Source organism: Coregonus clupeaformis, chromosome 6 (assembly GCF_020615455.1).
Source record: "Coregonus clupeaformis isolate EN_2021a chromosome 6, ASM2061545v1, whole genome shotgun sequence".
Lineage (NCBI taxonomy): Eukaryota > Metazoa > Chordata > Actinopteri > Salmoniformes > Salmonidae > Coregonus > Coregonus clupeaformis.
In genome coordinates this window covers 18,425,365-18,446,740 of record NC_059197.1, presented here as the reverse complement: position 1 = coordinate 18,446,740, position 21,376 = coordinate 18,425,365, and the positions used below count along the sequence as shown (strand labels likewise).

Genomic DNA, 21,376 nt, shown 5'->3' with positions numbered 1-21,376 from the left:
CGGGGGAGCGTCTAGTCCACCTGAGACAGGGGAGGAGGAGCGCACAGGCGTTTGCTCTAGAGTTCCGGACTCTAGCGGCGGACGCAGGGTGGAATGAACGGGCCCTCATCGACCATTTTCGATGTAGCCTACGGGAGGACGTTCAACGTGAGTTGGCCTGCAGGGATACCCATCTCACCTTCGACCAGTTGGTCGATATGTCCATCCGTCTGGACACCCTGCTGGCCACCCGTGGACGTCCCGAGGGGGGTCCGTCCATTCCGCCCTCCGGCACCTCCGAGCCGAGCCCTATGGAGCTCGGGGGTGCCGGCGCTAGAGAAAGGAGGAGGAGGAGCCCGAGGGGGCCTGTCTCCTGCACCAAGTGCGGTCGTGGAGGGCACACTGCGGCCAGGTGCTGGGGAGGGTTCTGCGGGGGAGAAGACAACAGGCCACGCACTGGGGGGGCCTCCCAGGTGAGTAGACGTCCCACTTACCCAGAGCTTTCTGTTGCGCACTTTTGTATACCTGTGTGTTTTCCACAGGTTGCACCTCATATCCCGGCATAAGGCGCTAGTAGATTCAGGCGCAGCTGGGAATTTTGTTGATCGGAAGTTTTGTTTAGATTTAGGGATCCCTCTCCTACCTGTTGACAAACCTTTTCCCGTTCATGCCTTAGATAGCCGCCCGTTGGGGTCGGGGTTGATTAGGGAGATCACAGCACCACTTAGGATGTGTGCGCAGGGGGGTCATGAAGAGACTATACAGCTGTATCTGATCGACTCTCCTGCGTACCCAGTGGTGTTGGGAATTCCCTGGTTAAGCACCCATAACCCTGCTATTTCGTGGCAACAGAGGGCTCTCGATGGATCGTCTGCTCAGTGCGAGGGGCGATATCTGGGTGTTTCCGTGGGGGCAACTTCGGTGGAGAGTCCAAACCAAGTGCCCGCACTGCACATTCTGCCTGAATATGGGGATTTAGCTCTCGTGTTTAGTAAAACTAGGGCGACGCAGTTGCCTCCTCATAGACAGGGGGATTGTGCGATTGATCTCCAGGCAGGAGCAGCGCTCCCACGGAGCCACGTGTATCCTTTGTCTCAAGAGGAGAGAAAAGCTATGGAGACTTACATAGACGAATCTTTGAGACAGGGATACATTCGGCCCTCCACTTCTCCCGCCTCCTCGAGTTTATTTTTTGTGAAGAAGAAAGATGGAGGGTTGCGCCCGTGCATTGATTACCGTGGTCTCAATCAGATTACTGTGAAATACAGTTATCCACTCCCTCTGATTGCGACCATGACAGAGTCATTGCATGGAGCGCGGTTTTTCACAAAATTGGATCTCAGGAGCGCGTATAACTTGGTGCGCATTAGGGAGGGCGACGAATGGAAGACAGCGTTTAGTACCACGTCATGTCATTTCGAATATCTCGTCATGCCATATGGGTTGATGAATGCTCCATCAGTCTTCCAATCCTTCGTAGATGACATTTTCCGGGATATGCAGGGACAAGGGGTGGTCGTGTCCATTGATGACATTCTGGTGTACTCGTCTACCCGAGCCGAGCATATAACCCTGGTGCGTCGTGTATTGAGGAGGCTGTTGGAGCACGACCTATATGTCAAGGCAGAGAAATGTCTGTTTTTCCAGGAGTCGGTCTCCTTTTTGGGTTATCGGTTGTCCGCGTCAGGGGTGAGAATGGAGGTGCATCGTGTGTCCGCTGTGCATAATTGGCAAACTCCAACCACTGTAAAAGAGGTGCAGCAGTTCTTGGGCTTTGCGAATTACTACCGGAGGTTTATCCGGGGTTTTGGACAGGTGGCAGCTCCCATCACGTCCCTTCTGAAAGGGGGTCCGGTGCGCCTGCAGTGGTCAGCTGATGCGGACAGGGCCTTTAGGAGACTGAAGGACCTGTTTACGTCGGCTCCGGTGCTGGCGCATCCGGATCCCGCATTACCCTTTCAGGTTGAGGTAGACGCGTCTGAGGCTGGTATAGGGGCCGTTCTCTCTCAACGGTCCGGCACGCCACCTAAACTCCGCCCCTGTGCTTTTTACTCAAAAAAGCTCAGCCCGGCGGAGCGTAACTATGACGTTGGGGACAGGGAGCTGTTAGCTGTAGTTCAAGCCCTTAAGGTGTGGAGGCATTGGCTTGAGGGGGGCTCAACACCCTTTCCTCATTTTGACTGACCATCGGAACCTGGAGTACATCCGGGCAGCGAGGAGACTGAACCCTCGCCAGGCTCGATGGAGTATGTTTCTCACCAGGTTCGTATTTAAAATCACGTACATCCCTGGGTCCCAGAATAGTAAGGCAGATGCGCTGTCCCGGCGGTATGACACGGAGGAGAGGTCCGTTGAGCCCACTCCCATACTACCGGAGTCTTGCCTTGTGGCACCGGTGGTGTGGGAGGTCGATGCCGAAATCGAGCGAGCGTTGCGTACCGACCCCAGCCCTCCACAGTGTCCTGAGGGTCGGAAGTACGTTCCGCTCGAGATTCGGGATCGACTCATTTACTGGGCTCACACGTCACCCTCCTCTGGACATCCGGGTATTGGCCGGACAGTGCATTGCCTTAGCACTAAATACTGGTGGCCCACTTTGGCTAGGGATGTGAGGGTTTATGTCTCCTCCTGCTCGGTGTGCGCCCAGTTTAAGGCGCCCCGACATCTGCCCAGGGATAAGTTACAACCCCTGCCCGTTCCACAACGACCATGGTCCCACCTCTCGGTGGATTTTGTGACAGACCTTCCCCTCTCTCAGGGGAATACCACCATCCTGGTCGTTGTGGACCGGTTCTCTAAGGCCTGTCGTCTTCTCCCTATGTCGGGTCTTCCTACTGCCCTACAGACCGCTGAGGCCCTATTTACCCACGTCTTCCGGCATTACGGGGTACCCGAGGATATAGTGTCTGATCGAGGCCCCCAGTTTACCTCCCGTGTTTGGAGAGCGTTCATGGAGCGTTTGGGGGTCTCGGTTAGCCTTACCTCAGGGTACCACCCGGAGAGTAACGGGCAGGTAGAACGTGTCAACCAGGATGTGGGTAGGTTTCTGAGGTCGTATTGCCAGGGCCGGCCGGAGGAGTGGGCACGGTACATTCCCTGGGCCGAGATGGCCCAGAACTCTCTCCGCCACTCCTCTACCAACCTAACCCCCTTCCAATGTGTGTTAGGTTACCAGCCGGTTCTGGCACCTTGGCAGCAGAGCCAGATCGAGGCCCCTGCGGTGGATGATTGGATGAGGTGCTCGGAAGAGAGGTGGAACGCTGCCCACGTCCACCTGCAGCGGGCCGTCCTTCGTCACAAGGCGAGCGCCGATCTCCACCGCAGTGAGGGGCCGGTGTACGCACCCGGAGATCGAGTCTGGCTCTCTACCAGAAACCTACCCCTCCGCCTGCCCTGCCGGAAGCTGGGTCGGCGGTTTGTGGGGCCCTTTAAAGTCCTGAGAAGATTGAACGAGGTGTGTTATAGGTTACATCTACCTGTTGAGTATAAGAATATTAACCCCTCGTTCCATGTGTCTCTTCTCAGGCCGGTGGTAGCTGGTCCACTCCAGGACAATGAGATAGGGGAGACTCCTCCGCCCCCACTGGACATCGAGGGGCTCCGGCGTACACCGTTCGGTCCATCTTGGACTCAAGACGCCGGATGGGGGTCTCCAGTATCTCGTGGAGTGGGAGGGGTACGGCCCGGAGGAGCGGTGCTGGGTGCCGCGGAGGGACATCCTAGACCCATCTCTCCTGTCGGAGTTCCACCGGGACCATCCCGCGCGCCCTGCTCCGCGTCCTCCTGGTCGTCCCCGAGGCCGGGGTCGGCGCACGGCTGGAGCCGCGCGTCAAGGGGGGGTTACTGTCACGGTTTCGGCCGAGGCTGCTCCTCCTCCTGGTTCAGGCAGGCTTCGGCGGTCGTCGTCCCCGGAGTACTAGCTGCCACCGATCTATGTTTCATGTTCGTTTGGTTTTGTCTTGATGTTGTACACCTGTGTCTTGTTAGTCCTCGTTAGTGTCCTATTTAGTTCTCGTTGTGTGTGTTTGTCTTTGTGTGTGATTGCTCTTCTGTTTTGTGTTGGAGCTACGTACTTCCCTCCAGTGTTTTGGAGAGGTTTTTCGCACATGTTAGTGCGCCGTTTGTTTGACGCCTGTGTGCGCCGTTATTTCGCCTTCGGGCTTATTGTGCTTATTTTCTACGTGAATATTGCACTAAAGTCTTTTGGACTGAGCTTCTGCGTCCTGCGCTTGATTCATGCACCACACCCACCTTCAGCACCCCTTGACACCCTTCCACTAGCCATGGTTGTTCAATGTCATGCCAACGTTTATTCCCTTTTCCAGATAACCTTGCAATACCATTAACTAGAGGATTACTATTTTGTACTACATCAACAGGAGTAATTACTTTCATAGTTTTGATGTCCTTTTCCCCCCTTGTAACAACTCTTTTATATTCCTTTATTGTGAATTATTTTATTATTTTAGACTATGTAGCCTATTGTTCCCTCTTTTTTTTTTCTCTTCCCCAAATTAATTAATTCATTAATTAATCAATCTATTAATTTATTCATCAATGTATTTATTTTATTTTATTTTACCAAATTATTGATTAGTGGCAATCTTACCACATCCAATCAGGAAAAGTAAATGAAAGTAGTCAACTTCAGAGCAATCCAAAAAAAAAAGACCTCTAATCCAGCAACACTACAGCACTCACAAACCCCATTGCTTAATAAGCACCCAATTACCTTAATTGTACAGAATAATGTCAGTACTCGATTTCCCCACTCAACTCTAATCAAACCCACTCATGCACAAAAACTCCAAAATGCAATTCTTATTACATCAATTGATCAGTCTGTTGCCAAGTCCTTGTCAAATTGTCATAACATCAAATATGCTAGGCACCCAAAATATCCTCTATGGGAAGGTACGTTTTGTGAATAGAACAGTACTAGCCTTGATTTGACTTGATCCGTTGCAGCACACTCTGTCGCATGATGCACTCGTCAGCACCTCCTCTCTCTCTCTCTGTCTCCTCCTTCTTATCGTCTCTCATATCACAGAAGAACAAAGAACAGACAAGAATTTAGTTTTTAATGCACTCACTGGGTATTTCAACCATTCAATACCCCTCTGTTCACATTCGCTCTAAGAAATAAGCAAACAGCTTAACTCAGGAATAGTATAAATAGCTCAATAACATTTTATTTTATTTATTTAATTATTTTCATTTTTAATCCGTCAACATATCTCTCATTTATCAATTCAATAGATCTCAATCAAATAGTTTCATCGTTAAGCAACAGCCGATTTAACAAACAGAACACTCCATTCGTGTCTAAATCTCCCCCTCCCTCTCTGTCTGCTCTGAGTCTGTGTCTCCCAGCAGCTCAGTGCAGGCAGGGGAGTGGCATATTTGCTCTACGTAACTCTAAACTCATAAAATCACACGCATGCGTAGTTCATTCACCAGTGCGATTTCAGAGTGGAAGGAGCTCTCAAGCAGCTCTCTCCCAGCCTAAACAACAGAAAGTAGACAGACCCGCTGTACCTCCGTTCTTTCTCCCCATATCCAAACAGTAACACTTAACAGAACTCACAAACCAACACAAAACATAGAACACAAATCCTACTCTCTTCCACACACTCACACATACAGTTTAAGAGGCTTATTTCCGTTCCTACGGACCTCTAAGCATGCTACTACCATCGCGCCATTTTTTTCCTTTGTTCCTCAATTGTTGCTACCTCGAGTTCGCGGATATCCAATGAGCGGTTACATCAAACATATACTTTGTGAACTATAAGTTGAGCGGTAACTTGCAATCGAATGTATATACCACAACCCCCAGTCCCCGGGACTGACCTAAACCCACCTAATGCGCTTTTAGGATTTTCGGCCCATCCTAATGATCGCCTCGTTTGAGGGCTAAACATAGATCCGCGATGTTCTAATTTGTATACATTTTTCCTTAGTTCCTGGCCTTTCCTTCCTTGTAATCTTTTTGAATTTTATTCAAGCAAAATATCCCTATAGACACTCCCCCCTGTTTGCGTTTTTACCAGCGCAAACAAATTTAGAAATTTAGAACGGACTCTTACCCCACAGCAAATAACAGCAAAGCACACACGCAAGTTCTTAACGGTGCATTCATTCAACGCACACACACAGACACACGAACTAACCAGTGCCCAAAGTAGTGAGAAAACTCACCCTTATCTGCCGGACTCTGGAGCGAGAGTCAGCTCGGCGCCCATGAATGGAATGCTGAGAAAAGACGCAACACGACCAATACCTCGTCGCCATTATGTAGTGTCGAGAAAACGATGCTAATTATGCTGTGAGAACAAGGAGTCCGCTGACACTGTACTTTGATTATAAAGGTTTATTATATCAAAGGATTCCAGCGTAAATTTACAGACATCTGCAGACATCTGGAGAATAACCTGACCCAAACTCTAAATATGTTATTCTCCCCATCCTTTGTTTGAACCGTGGTATTTATATCCTATGCCCTATGTAACATAATATGGGTGTTTTCCCCCTACAGACCTATCCCAGGACTCCACCTAACAGACTTCCTCTGCTTTAGGGTGCCCCTATAGAACTACTCTCCAGATGCTCCCCTTAAGCTGAGTCAACATCCTCTAAGACCATGTGCAACCATTAGCAAAGTCATAAACTGTCCAGATACCACATACTCCAGGAACCTTTTCTGTTTAGAGTGTACTTTCACCTAGGCCTATATATATACAGTGGGGAAAAAAAGTATTTAGTCAGCCACCAATTGTGCAAGTTCTCCCACGTAAAAAGACGAGAGAGGCCTGTAATTTTCATCATAGGTACACGTCAACTATGACAGACAAATTGAGAAAAAAAATTCCAAAAAATCACATTGTAGGATTTTTTATGAATTTATTTGCAAATTATGGTGGAAAATAAGTATTTGGTCAATAGCAAAAGTTTCTCAATACTTTGTTATATACCCTTTGTTGGCAATGACACAGGTCAAATGTTTTCTGTAAATCTTCACAAGGTTTTCACACACTGTTGCTGGTATTTTGGCCCATTCCTCCATGCAGATCTCCTCTAGAGCAGTGATGTTTTGGGGCTGTCGCTGGACAACACAGACTTTCAACTCCCTCCAAAGATTTTCTATGGGGTTGAGATCTGGAGACTGGCTAGGCCACTCCAGGACCTTGAAATGCTTCTTACGAAGCCACTCCTTTGTTGCCCGGGCGGTGTGTTTGGGATCATTGTCATGCTGAAAGACCCAGCCATGTTTCATCTTCAATGCCCTTGCTGATGGAAGGAGTTTTTCATTCAAAATCTCACGATACATGGCCCCATTCATTCTTTCCTTTACACGGATCAGTCGTCCTGGTCCCTTTGCAGAAAAACAGCCCCAAAGCATGATGTTTCCACCCCCATGCTTCACAGTAGGTATGGTGTTCTTTGGATGCAACTCAGCATTCTTTGTCCTCCAAACACGACGAGTTGAGTTTTGACCAAAAAGTTATATTTTGGTTTCATCTGACCATATGACATTCTCCCAATCCTCTTCTGGATCATCCAAATGCACTCTAGCAAACTTCAGACGGGCCTGGACATGTACTGGCTTAAGCAGGGGGACACGTCTCGCACTGCAGGATTTGAGTCCCTGGCGGCGTAGTGTGTTACTGATGGTAGGCTTTGTTACTTTGGTCCCAGCTCTCTGCAGGTCATTCACTAGGTCCCCCCGTGTGGTTCTGGGATTTTTGCTCACCGTTCTTGTGATCATTTTGACCCCACGGGGTGAGATCTTGCGTGGAGCCCCAGATCGAGGGAGATTATCAGTGGTCTTGTATGTCTTCCATTTCCTAATAATTGCTCTCACAGTTGATTTCTTCAAACCAAGCTGCTTACCTATTGCAGATTCAGTCTTCCCAGCCTTGTGCAGGTCTACAATTTTGTTTCTGGTGTCCTTTGACAGCTCTTTGGTCTTGGCCATAGTGGAGTTTGGAGTGTGACTGTTTGAGGTTGTGGACAGGTGTCTTTTATACTGATAACAAGTTCAAACAGGTGCCATTAATACAGGTAACGAGTGGAGGACAGAGGAGCCTCTTAAAGAAGAAGTTACAGGTCTGTGAGAGCCAGAAATCTTGCTTGTTTGTAGGTGACCAAATACTTATTTTCCACCATAATTTGCAAATAAATTAATAAAAAATCCTACAATGTGATTTTCTGGAATTTTTTCCCTCAATTTGTCTGTCATAGTTGATGTGTCCTATGATGAAAATTACAGGCCTCTCTCATCTTTTTAAGTGGGAGAACTTGCACAATTGGTGGCTGACTAAATACTTTTTTTCCCCACTGTATATATATATATATCATATGAACTAGCAGATTATAGAGCAAACAACGCAATTATCACAATACTTAGGTTGTAATATGGCTTTTCCTCCCCTGGCTTGGCTTCCCCAGTGATTTTACCCATGCACCACTACCACTAAAAAGAAACCAGGCTTCCCCTTTTATCTGTGGATTAATTGTGGGAGTAGAGAACACACGATTTTGTGCGACTCAAAATGGGTCAAAATTCTACAAAGATCCCAAAAAAAGGACCATATGAATTTCAGGTAAAATAACAAGCCCTGTTTCCTGGACAAGCCCTGTCTCCTGGACAAATTAGCTAGCAACAGCAAGCTAGCTAAATGCCCATGAATGTTTCATATGTGTTTCAACCTGTCGCCAAATTAATATAGTTTGTTCACATTAGGTTTTGTATTTTAACCTGCGTGTCAATGAACGCCTCTGGTGCGGATAGACAAAATCCACATGCGTACGATGGCGAACGCGGACGCACGCGCGGAACATGTTTGGTTAAGTCAGAGACAAACCAGCCTTGTCAATCAAATAACATTATCAGACTGCTGACCAATGAACATTGAGATTACACTTCTATTTGATAATTTGTTTGTTGTGCAAAAAAAATGTGTGACTTGCTGTAATAAAGATGAAGTTGTTTCTAATTTTCCAAGAAAAGTATTATGCAGTCGACATTTTGTTCATTATAAGGAAACAGGTTTTTATCCAACCTTTATACATTTCAGTCATTCAGCAGACGCTCTTATCCAGAGCGACTTTCAGTTAGTGAATGCATACATTTTTCATACTGGCCCCCCGTGGGAATCGAACCCACAACCCTGGTGTTAAAAACGCCATGGTTTACCAACTGAGCTACACATTCACATTGTAGTTATTTAGCAGATGCTCTTATCCAGAGCACGGGACTTTATGGCTAATAAAACATTTTCACGACAGGCCCGAAGGAAACAGATGGTACATTTTCAAAATTTCAACAAAACAAACTAAACTAGGCAAGGTGGGATCTTTTTGTGTCGGTAAAATTGATTATGCGAGAAATGTCGGCAAATATTGATATAATAACCATCATATCAACGTACATTTGGAGTCACGCGATGACATGTTGTGTGGTCCTCCCACTACCACTCGTCTGGAAAGCATGCAGTAGGCTACAGATTAAATAAATGATCATGAATTTCACAGGGTGGTGTAAATGCAATTTGCTGAGTTTGATGCTCCTTTCCAATAAATATCGAGGGCTCTTATTCTGGAGACATGATCATCGATGCTTGGCTGCCAAATACAAACAATCTTGCTATTTTGTCCATAATCTCATCATGTAGGGCAGAGGCTATACGTGCCCTCAAGCCAACAGCGCTACAGCACACGTGCCAATACCAGCGTGGGCACACTCGCTAAATAACGCAAATTTGTTCATGAGAAAATGATCAGTAGAGTTGAAAATGCGATGGAAACCCATTTCACTTGTATTTTTTATTCGGTACATGGAAATTTAACCGCAAAAGGTATTTTTATGTGCATCACGTCACCAGGCACAGCCTTTTGTCTGCAACACGTCAATTTGATGGAAAATCTCTGGTGGGAAAATGCACATATTGTTTTTATGCGGATTTTAGAATATTCGCATGGAACTCTGTTGCCAAATGGATGGAAACCCAACTAATGGTGAACAGAATAAAGCAACCAGTCAGTAGGGGTATATTATCTGCCACGAACTATTTTCTTTAAGGCCGGTTAGCTCAGTTGGTTAGAGCGTCGTGCTAATAACGCGAAGGTCGCGGGTTCGATACCCGTACTGGCCACACCTTTTACCACATATTCTAGTTTTAACATAGCAGACGGCATTTAATGACTCGCCCATCTCGGCCATTTGAAGACAATGACAACTGGGGTAGGCTACCTGTGTCTGTCTTAACCAAATCTTGATATGATTTTACAATCTGTCATATCAATACATAATTCAGTGAGTGTACTAGTAGACATCCCAAATGGATACACTACTGCTGTAACCTTGGCCGACATGCACATTGTGTACAGAACGCTCCGGAGGACTGTGTTCTCTTGTTTTAAATATTCTATCCACATACTGTGCATTATGTCTATACATCCCATCACATAAACTCAGCAAAAAAAGAAACGTCCTCTCACTATTTTCACTTTTTGCCAGTCCTGTCTGGTCCAGCGACGGTGGGTTTGTGCCCATAGGCGACGTTGTTGCTGGTGATGTCTGGTGAGGCCCTGCCTTACAACAGGCCTACAAGCCCTCAGTCCAGCCTCTCTCAGCCTATTACAGACAGTCTGAGCACTGATGGAGGGATTGTGCGTTCCTGGTGTAACTCAGGCAGTTAGTTCACCTTTATTTAACCAGGTAAGCCAGTTGAGAACAAGTTTTCATTTACATCTGCGACCTGGCAAAGATAAAGCAAAGCAGTGCGATAAAAACAACAAACACAGAGTTACATATGAGGTAAACCAAACGTACAGTCAATACAATAGAAAATCTATATACAGTGTGTGCAAATGTAGTAAGTTATGGAGGTAAGGCAATAAATAGGCCATAGTGCAAAATAATTACAATTTAGTATTAACACTGGAGTGATAGATGTGCAGAAGATGATGTGCAAATAGAGATACTGGGGTGCAAATGAGCAAAAATAAATAACAATGTAAATAACAATATGGGGATGAGGTAGTTGGGTGGGCTAATTACAGATGGGCTGTGTACAGGTGAAGTGATCGGTAAGCTGCTCTGATAACTGATGCTTAAAGATAGTGAGGGAGATACGTGTCTCCAGCTTCAGAGATTTTTACAGTTCGTTCCAGTCATTTGCAGCAGAGAACTGGAAGGAATGGCGGCCAAAGGAGGTGTTGGCTTTGGGGATGACCAATGAGATATACCTGCTGGAACGCATACTACGGGTGGGTGTTGCTATGGTGACCAATGAGCTAAGATAAGGCGGGGATTTGCCTAGAAGAGATTTATAGATGACCTGGAGCAAGTGGGTTTGGCGACGAATATGTAGTGAGGGCCAGCCAACGAGAGCGTACAGGTCACAATGGTGGGTAGTATATGGGGCTTTGGTGACAAAACGGATGGCACTGTGATAGACTACATCCAATTAGCTGAGTAGAGTGTTGGAAGCTATTTTGTAAATGACATCGCCGAAGTCAAGGATCGGTAGGATAGTCAGTTTTACGAGGGCATGTTTAGCAGCATGAGTGAAGGAGGCTTTGTTGCGAAATAGGAAGCCGAGTCTAGATAAAGATGGCTGCACAGTACTGTCTTTTATCGATCAGGGTTATTATATCGTTTAGGACCTTGAGCGTGGCTGAGGTGCACCCATGACCAGCTCGGAAACCAGATTGCATAGCGGAGAAGGTACGGTGGGATTCGAAATGGTCGGTCATCTGTTTGTTAACTTGGCTTTCAAATACTTTCGAAAGGCAGGGCAGGATGGATATAGGTCTGTAACAGTTTGGATCTAGAGTGTCACCCCCTTTGAAGAGGGGGATGACTGTGGCAGCTTTCCAATCTCTGGGGATCTCAGACGATACGAAAGAGAGGTTGAACAGGCTAGTAATAGGGGTTGCGACAATTTCGGCGGCTAATTTTAGAAAGAAAGGGTCCAGATTGTCTAGCCCAGCTGATTTGTAGTGGTCCAGATTTTGCAGCTCTTTCAGGACATCAGCTATCTGAATTTGGGTGAAGGAGAAGCGGGGGGGGTAGCCAGGTGGAAAGCATGGCCAGCCTTGGCAAAATGCTTATTGAAATTCTCGATTATCGTAGATTTATCGGTGGTGACAGTGTTTCCTAGCCTCAGTGCAGTGGGTAGCTGGGAGGAGGTGCTATTATTCTCTATGGACTTTACAGTGTCCCAAAACTTTTTGGAGTTAGTGCTACAGGATGCAAATTTCTGTTTGAAAAAGCTAGCCTTTGCTTTCCTAACTGATTGTGTATATTGGTTCCTGACTTCCCTAAAAAGTTGCATATCGCGGGGGCTGTTCAATGCTAATGCAGTACGCCACAGGATGTTTTTGTGCTGTCAAGGGCAGACAAGTCTGGGGTGAACCAGGGGCTATTTCTGGCTCTTCTTACCATGACAGGTTGTTATGATAAGAACTTATGCCTGGCAACAGTGTGCAACGGTGGAGCGCCAAGAGTCTGGGACCAGCCGGTGCGCCAACGGATTGGCTGAGTAAGTCTAAACCACGCTCAGTCTCTACTCTGATAGGCCCAGCAGGGAGCGGGAACTATCTCTGTCAGAGTATTTTAAGGAGAACTCATAACAATGGATTAGTTCTCTGAATGCCCTGCGTGGTATATCAGTGAACCCGTATATACGAACATCATTTTTACCATTGAAGGTTTTGCATTAATTAAAATACTAGTATATCTTAGAAGTTGTGTTGACCTCTTGTTCCTAATACCAGATTTGAATTGACGCAACTTAACACTAGTTTCAGCCTTATGTTCTTGATAAAAATAAAGAAATAATATAATCCGTTCCACATTGGGTGAGGCGGGTTGCAGGAAAGTATATTTGGTTAAAGGATGGGAAGTGAGATAGAGAAATATATACTAAAAAAAGACAAAAAACTAAAAAACTGGCTATTTACACGAGGACACAACATAATACATGAACACACTGCTACACCATCTTGGGTTCTCGGATGCACCGATCCTGTGCAGGTGTTGTTACACGTGGTCTGCCACTGCTAGGACGATCAGCTGTCCTTCCTGTCTCCCTGTAGCACTGTCTTAGGCGTCTCACAGTATGGACATTGCAATTTATTGCCCTGGCCACATCTGCAGTCCTCATGCCTCCTTGCAGCATGCCTAAGGCACGTTCACGCAGATGAGCAGGGACCCTGGGCATCTTTCTTTTGGTGTTTTTCAGTCAGTAGAAAGGCCTCTTTAGTGTCCTAAATTTCATAACTGTGACCTTAATTGCCTACCATCTGTAAGCTGTTAGTGTCATAACGACCATTCCACAGGTGCATGTTCATTAATTGTTTATGGTTCATTGAACAAGCATGGGAAACAGTGTTTAAACCGTTTACAATGAAGATCTGTGAAGTTATTTGGATTTTTACAAATTATCTTTGAAAGACAGGGTCCTGAAAAAGGGACGTTTCTTTTTTTGCTGAGTTTATATACACTCAGGACTCCGACATTGCTCGTCCTAATATTTATATAGTGCTTAATTCCATCCTTTCACTTTTAGATTTGTGTGTATTGTTTAGGAATTGTTAGATATTACTGCACTGTTGGAGCTAGGAACAGAAGCATTTCGCTACACCCGCAATAACATCTGCTAAATATGTGTATGTGAGCAATCTTTTTTTATTTGATCTTACCTAAAACAGTTTTTTTATTTGATCTTACCTAAAACAGAAAAGAAGGGCTCGTCCGGGATTTGAACCCGGGACCTCTCGCACCCAAAGCGAGAATCATACCCCTAGACCAACGAGCCACTTTACTGCACTTAAAACAATTCAACTTTTGAAACATTGGTATTTAATCTTTTCCAAAACGCTAGCTAAAAATAATCTAAATGCATCCCCGGTATGGCCGGTACAACACAAAACGTACTAGGAGATTGTATCGCTGCTAGGGAGAAACAACATAAATGTATCTATTAGCAAGCTGGCCACAAGCTCAAGATGCATGATATTCAATGTAACCACAAGTTTTTCAACGTTCTGCAATGTAACATTATATTTCAATTATTTGATGTAACTGTCACTGCCATAGTAACCTAACGTCCCAGGCATAAAACGGCGCCTGAGCTCACACGTTCCTTTTTCAGGGGAGACTGCAGACCGCAAATCGGGGCGTTCCTGCATGTGGGCCACCTTTGAGTAACACAGTATGCTAACTAGCTAGCATGCTAGTTAGTGACACCCTTTGCTACACATGGTGTCGCCCCCGCCTCCTGTGTACCGGAAAAACCATGCATGACAGGCGGTACTGTGTGCTAGCTTAGCCAGCTAGTCCAAAGGAGAACCAGTACACAGCAGTCGGGTGTGACACTGTGTGCTAGCTAGCTTGCACATAGTGTCCTTAGGACTAGCTGGCTAAGCTAGAACACAGTGTCCTTCGCTCCGGCCGAATACCTGCCCTCGCCGTTGTTAACAGAACTACGGGAAAACAGTGCCCGACAGGCTGGTGCGAAGGACACTACCGTGTGTACTAACTATAGCTAGCTACCGTTGTCGCCCTCGCCTCTTCTTCTTCTGTGGGGTTTATCGGCGGTTGGCATCCAACTTTATTACTGCCATTTACTGTACTGGAGCGCATCTGCCTCCCGCCAATGTACTGGAGCCATAGCTTAAAAAATGACCAATAGAAGTATAAAGAGGGGTTCCTGCAAATGCAGGAATGCCCACATGCAGGAACGCCCCGAATTGCGGGCTGCAGTTGCACCCTTCCTGAAAATATTGTAAAACAGAACAGTATCCCTGAAAAGCGGAAAAATAGCTTTTTGACGGCCTGGCCGAGGGCGCTGCCTGACTAAAGCTGAGTGAGTTGTGGTGGTAGCTAGCTACAACATTTTATTCCACCACCCTGATTTCCTTGTAAATACTATTCCTATATATTGGTCAATTACGGGAAAGCTTACCTGTCTTACACACTATTGGTATTATAGGCTAGTTGTCATTCACTCATGTCTGCTGCAAGACTCACTTTCCTGCAGATTTTCCATTGAAGTGCTACTGTTGACCATGCCTGAATGTGGGCTATTTGATACAGATCACTGAAGTATAAATGAACGGGCTAGGATGAGGACACAGGTGAGGTGAACTGTGGTTTCTTCCCTGTCTTCTCTCTCTCTGGCGGTGGCGCGAATGATGAATAACTGTAGGCATGTGTGCAGAGACCCGTTGGTCGCCACAGACAGAAAATTCTACCAGGGGTTAAAACGGCTGAACTCAAAACAGTTTGTTGGACTTGGGGATCATGTAGGCTTACAACGCACTTGAACTCGCCCTACTATCTGAGTGCTTAGTTTACAGAAAAGCCCTTTTGTGGGGAAATACTAATTCTGATTGGCTAGGCCTAGCTCCCCAATGGGTCGGCCTGGCTCCCAAGTGGGTGGACCTATGCCCTCCCAGGCCTACCCATGGCTGCGCCCCTGCCCAGTTATGCGAAATCCATGGATTAGGACCTAATGAATTTATTTCAATTGACTGATTTCCTTATATGAACTGTAACTCAGCAAAATCTTTGAAATTGTTACATGTTGCGTTTATATTTTTGTTCAGTATATATATATATATATATTTATACTACGGACTCTTACATTGCTCCTCCTAATATTTATATATTACTAAATTCCATTATTTTACATTTAGATTTGTGTGTATTGTTGTGAATAGTTAGATATTACCGCACTGTTGTCGCTAGGAGCACAAGCATTTCGCTACACCCGCATTAACATCTGCTAAATATGTGTATGCTACCAATAAAATGTGATTTGATTTGAAACTCATTCTGATTGGCTGGGCCTGGCTCCCAATTTAATTGGGTGCACCCCTGCCCAGTCATGTGAAATCCATAGATTAGGGCCTAATAGGCCCTTTTCACGTGACGTCAGACAACTTCCGTTCTGCCGCGATGCAGGTTATGTTTACATCCGGTGTCGCTTAGGAACGCTTAGCTAGTAGCACATCATTATGGAGTTCACCCAGTCCCTTTCACATCTGCCACCAATACGACTTAACGACGTAGAACGACTTGCTGACAAGTGGTCCCTTACTTCAAGATCGAAGCTTGATAAAGGCTACAAGTTCTTCGTTGAAGGTTACCTGTTTGATTATGAAGGTACGTGTTTATCTTTATTTAGCTTAAATTAGCCCTATGCTAGCGAAGGTTATGAGCTGACGAGTTTCTGTTTTGCAGCCTCTTTTTAATATTACTGCTGTTTGTATCGACCGTAAGATAAGAGTCAGTAATGTATTAATGGCTAATGCCGCGCCCTTTCTTAATTGTGTTATATACTGTATATCTATGTATTGAAATACAAATTTTGAAAAGGATTGCGATGTTGTAAATGCTCTTACCAAAATCAAAAAGGATTGGAAGCAGTTGCTTGCAAACATATATTTAATAGTTCCATCAGTGCCATGACACATAAGCACATAACATGGTTAATAGTTGGATATTTTTACAATATATCACATTAGGTTCATTAATAGCTATGAAAAAGTTATTACCCTTAACAAAAACATACAGTATAACATTAGATCAATTAAATTACCAACAAAGTTAATTCATATTTACATTTTTTTGTACATACAATACAGTAATATAAAAGTACTTCTATTTACAGCCCATCTAGCTTACTCAGGAAATATACAACTTCCAGTTGACAAAAACATCAGACTGGTTTGTCTCCTTTAATGTCAAGAGGTCCCTGATAGTTCGACATGAGGCAGCAGATGGCCCACAGCTGATTCACTGAACCCACTGTGGAAAGAGGAACAAGCCCATCCCAGATATGGTACTCCTTCACCCTCCGTATGGCCCTCTCGACTAAAATCCTCAGCCGGGCGATGGCCTGGGTCTTAAGAGTGTCCTCCCTGCTGAGCTGAGGAGATTTTTTCAGTGGAGGGATGACGAGTGTTGCCCCCACTTCTGACAACATCCTCTCGATCAGGAAACCCTTGTCCGCCATTAATTCATCTCCGGGCTGAAGTAAATGCAAGATCTGACATTTCCGTGTTATTTCCATGTCGGAGATGGAGCCTGTGTAGAGCTTTGATACAAATGTGATAACACCACATGGAGCTACACCAATCAGCCCTTTAAAGGTGGTGTGATTTTTGTAGCTCGAAAAGGTTTCTGACTGTAGTGAGAGGGAGGATGGTGTTTCACAGCGGATCTCGGTGCAGTCTACTATAACTCTCACCTGAGGGCAGTAGAGCTTGAACTTATCAGGCATTGTGGCCTGCACCTGCTCTCTTGTCATCCACACCGGCAGTGAGCCAAGAACCTGGTAAAGGTAGCTAGTCCATGTTAAAATGATGCGGCTAACTGTGGACAGGCTGACCTCAAAGATGGTAGACAAGGTTTTCTCCTGAAGCCCAGCTGCAACACGACACAGAAACATAAATAGTTCATCAATAAGTGGAAGTTTTCGGTGAGGGCTAGGTGTCACATGTGCCGTTTGCTGTGCCTTAGACCAGTATACAAGCCGTGAAGCAGAGGGATAAACAGAATCCCAAAACACAGTGAAGACCTCCTTTGAGCTGAATCGTGTGTAGTAGCGATAGTCCTCATCTGTGACACAAAAATTAAAAAGGAGTGGATGCTGCTTCTTAACTGTCAGGTGCTGGATCTCAATTTCTAGGGACAACACTTGCAGCTCCAACTCTCGAATTCTTTGAGTAGCACTGTCCAGTTTACCTTAAGGGGAAGAAAAAGCATACATGTTGGTAGGTTAGTTATTACTCATCTATCCCATCCCATTTTCAATAAATAAAACTGAAGAAGCTTCTAAGATGGATGAGGTTTAAAACGCCAAGTCTTTTCACAGAGAGACCAGTTACTCCAAATCGTAGTATAAAATAGTATTTTTACTTAACTGCCATATACTTTTACTTTTTTTGCCAAACAGATACATGGTTACTCTTATTTGTAATACTAACCAGGAGAAGGACGGCAGGCATAGTCGTGATCGTTTGTCACTGCAGGCAAAGCACCCTCTGTGCTGTCAGGCATCTCATGATCAGAATCATCCAGGACAGCAACACCAAGACGCTTTCTTGCTCGCTGGTAAACTGACTCCCGAGCTTGTGAGCCGCCTCCTATATGTGTGAAATTAACCATATGCTTGTCATGATACATTTTGGTAATCACTTTTCAGTCCCTAAAATGACAAAATGTAGCAGCTATATTGCATCAGGATTAAATTATTAAACATTTTGTACAAGTAATATATTATTGGATTACAGTAGTATTACGTTTAACGCTGTCTACCTATCCTTACCCCAATCATTCCAGTGGAATCTAGACGGCACTGATCCCTGTTTAATACGGATCCGTCCACTGGCCGATGTGTATCTATCCTCAGGGGGAAAGTGCTGACTGCAAACAAAGGTGCTCCCACGAAGAATCTTAAAACTTGGTCCCTCATCTCTCCTGATCGCCCTCACCCAACGGGCACGTATTTCTCCATCAACAGGGAAATCGTGGAAAACTCAGATACGGGAATTTCTGTTTGTTGTTTGAACAAAATGGTACACTGCAATAGCATCTTCTCGAAGATTGTGCCATGCTTCGGTGTTGGATGGGATACTGTTGCGATACAGACACCGAGAGAAAAGAAACAGCTAAATTAACATTCAGCTTTGACCAGGAATCAATATTTATCTAGCTATCATGCACAACAGTATTTGAATAGGTGAGTTACTATACATTCATGAATAAACTAACTGCCTAACAAAGGGTTAGATAGCTAGCTAAGTAAACTTGTTACATTACAGCCAGGCAGCAATGTAACGCTACCTTTTAACGTTATCGGTATCTGGTACTAAGTTGTTGTTAGCTAACGTTAGCCCACTTTTAAGTAACTAAGGCAGTGAACAATTATGAATTAACAATAACGTTAGCAAGTTACAAACCATTGCATATACGTAAACATTATTACTCTTAACTTTACTAATTTAACTTAAACGTACCTTTTGGAATTTCTTCAAGTAGCTAGCTTGCTAGTTAGTGGTCAACAGTTGTATTTTCGTTGAGAAGTCTCAGGTTACGGGCGAACGGAAGTGAAGTTAACCTGCTACGCGGAAAGGCGGAAGTTAGATGACGTCATCGTGAAAAGGGCCTATTAATTTATTTCAATTGACTGATTTCCTTATAGGAACTGTAACTCAGTGATATCTTTGAAATTGTTGCATGTTGCGTTTATACTTTTGTTCAGTATAGGTTATGGTCCCTGTATTACTTGTTTCGCTTATTTATTATGGAGCGTTGGCTACCAGCAGATAATTGAAGGCAATTTGAATTATAAAGCGAATTGGTCATAAAGCGAATTGGTCAAGGTTTAGTTACGGCTCGTTGGTCTAGGGGTATGATTCTCGCTTAGGGTGCGAGAGGTCCCGGGTTCAAATCCCGGACGAGCCCTGTTTTATAAAGAAAAATACTATACGCCTATATTTAGTATTGAAAATATTTACCAATAGCACAGACCAATACGATATAACACAATCTAACGCTGTTGTGTAAATGTCTTTTTTGTATTTTATTTTTTTACAATAGCGCACTCTCCTCCTTCAGTTTTCCCAAAGCAACCTAGGGATAACGGTAGTATCCAGAGTCTAGCCACAGCTTGTGCAAAGACAAAACACACTAAGAAAAGGATATATCCTAAGAAAAGGAATGACCCCGACGTGATTTGAACACGCAACCTTCTGATCTGGAGTCAGACGCGCTACCGTTGCGCCACGAGGTCCATGTTAAACAACCAGACACCGTCTCTACTTGTTTTACAACGTTTCGTCATACGGTAAGTAGTTGATGTGACATGGGAAGAATTTACTGTAAACTACAACATTGTCACAAAGTTGTTGAAAAACACGCCTTTGCATGTTACAAAAGACCCGCATCGTCCATGACATGGCTTAAGCCTATGACCAGGGTGGAAAATAAAATAATAAAAACCACGTCAAGATTATTCAGGATGCTTTGAACATTAAATGACCCCTCAAAATTCAACGACTTGTTACTTTTACCTTTTGCGGGGGATTACATTTTAAGTATGATCATATTTTTTAAAAAACATTTTTGGGTGGTTTGACACTTAATTCAGACAGTAATGAAATGAGATAGGGAGAGAGTCAAATGCTAGAACCAGTGGGAAGCAGGGATTGAGCCCTGTTCTCAGGTAGGAAGTTGTATGCAACACGTGCCGGGCAGTGTTCTGCACAGGATTTTCTTTATATTAATGGTTGATCGCAGAGTGTAACCAAATCATAGATTGCTTTCAAGGTAAGGACACTAACATTCTGTAATTTGTGTGAACTATCTCTTTAAAATAGGGCTGGAAGAAAATCCGGCTTGCACTTCAGGAAGGTTGGCCACCCCTGATCAAGAGCTGGGTGTTTGAAAATGTTGTTGTTATAACAAGTCATTTCTCAAAATCACCCAACCTTCAAGAAAAATCTCATTAGTATCAATATTCAGGTGCCTACTAGTTGAAGATCCTGTCATCATCTTACTCTACGTAGACAAAATATTATGCCTTTATGAATTCTGAGTCCCCTTACTATCTCTGCCTAGCATGTGCACAATACTAAAATGTCAAAAATTACATTTGATTCCTGGAGCATTTAATTGTCAATGCTTATTTGAATGACTTATTCAAAACTGTCCATGAATGGCTGCAAAAATATATAGCCTCATATCATTCATTTTCAAAGACACAAATAGGCATATCAGATTTAAAATATGCGATTACACTGGCAAAATTGTGAAGAAGTGGAATAATAAAATACGTTTGGGGAATAACAGTAGTGTTCTTGCTGACAAGCACAGTAATTTCAGTAATTTCACTATATTTTAGCCCATTGTTAAGAATGAGAATTGTTGTTTTTTTTGTTTGTTTTTTTTTTGTTTTTTTTTGGGGGAAATGGATCAGCTTAATATTGCAGATAGATTGTATCTTCTATCAATGTAATTGTCTGCATCACTTCCAATCCCCCATTTTTTTATTTTTTTTTAATATTTTTTATTTTTTTTATATATATACTCCCCTTTATTACTTTTCAACCCCACCATCCTTTCCCTACTTGGAGTAAATTAGTGAACAACAATGCCCAGGTCTCTATTTCCGGTCTATACTTACTATCTACACCTTATGGACACAGTTAATTTTACAATAATTCTATTATATATATACATATATATATACATATACATACATACATATATATCATTATTATTATTATTATTATTTATTAATTTTTTGCTCCTGAACTACTTCTACTCTCAACCTCTCCGATCGTTTTCATGATGTCCATCCGGTTTGCTTCTATA

General features: G+C 44.2%; 4 non-coding genes across 4 annotated transcripts; 2 read left to right on the top strand and 2 right to left on the bottom strand.

Annotated features, from left to right (window-relative positions):
• The first annotated feature begins 10,062 nt into the window (after positions 1 to 10,062).
• On the top strand, positions 10,063 to 10,136 carry trnai-aau. The gene has a single exon. It is a non-coding gene; the product is annotated as a tRNA-Ile (tRNA).
• Positions 10,137 to 13,736: 3,600 nt separating this feature from the next.
• On the bottom strand, positions 13,737 to 13,808 carry trnap-ugg. The gene has a single exon. It is a non-coding gene; the product is annotated as a tRNA-Pro (tRNA).
• A 5,585-nt stretch (positions 13,809 to 19,393) lies between these two features.
• trnap-agg lies at positions 19,394 to 19,465 on the top strand. The gene has a single exon. It is a non-coding gene; the product is annotated as a tRNA-Pro (tRNA).
• A 256-nt stretch (positions 19,466 to 19,721) lies between these two features.
• On the bottom strand, positions 19,722 to 19,793 carry trnaw-cca. The gene has a single exon. It is a non-coding gene; the product is annotated as a tRNA-Trp (tRNA).
• Positions 19,794 to 21,376: the final 1,583 nt, after the last annotated feature.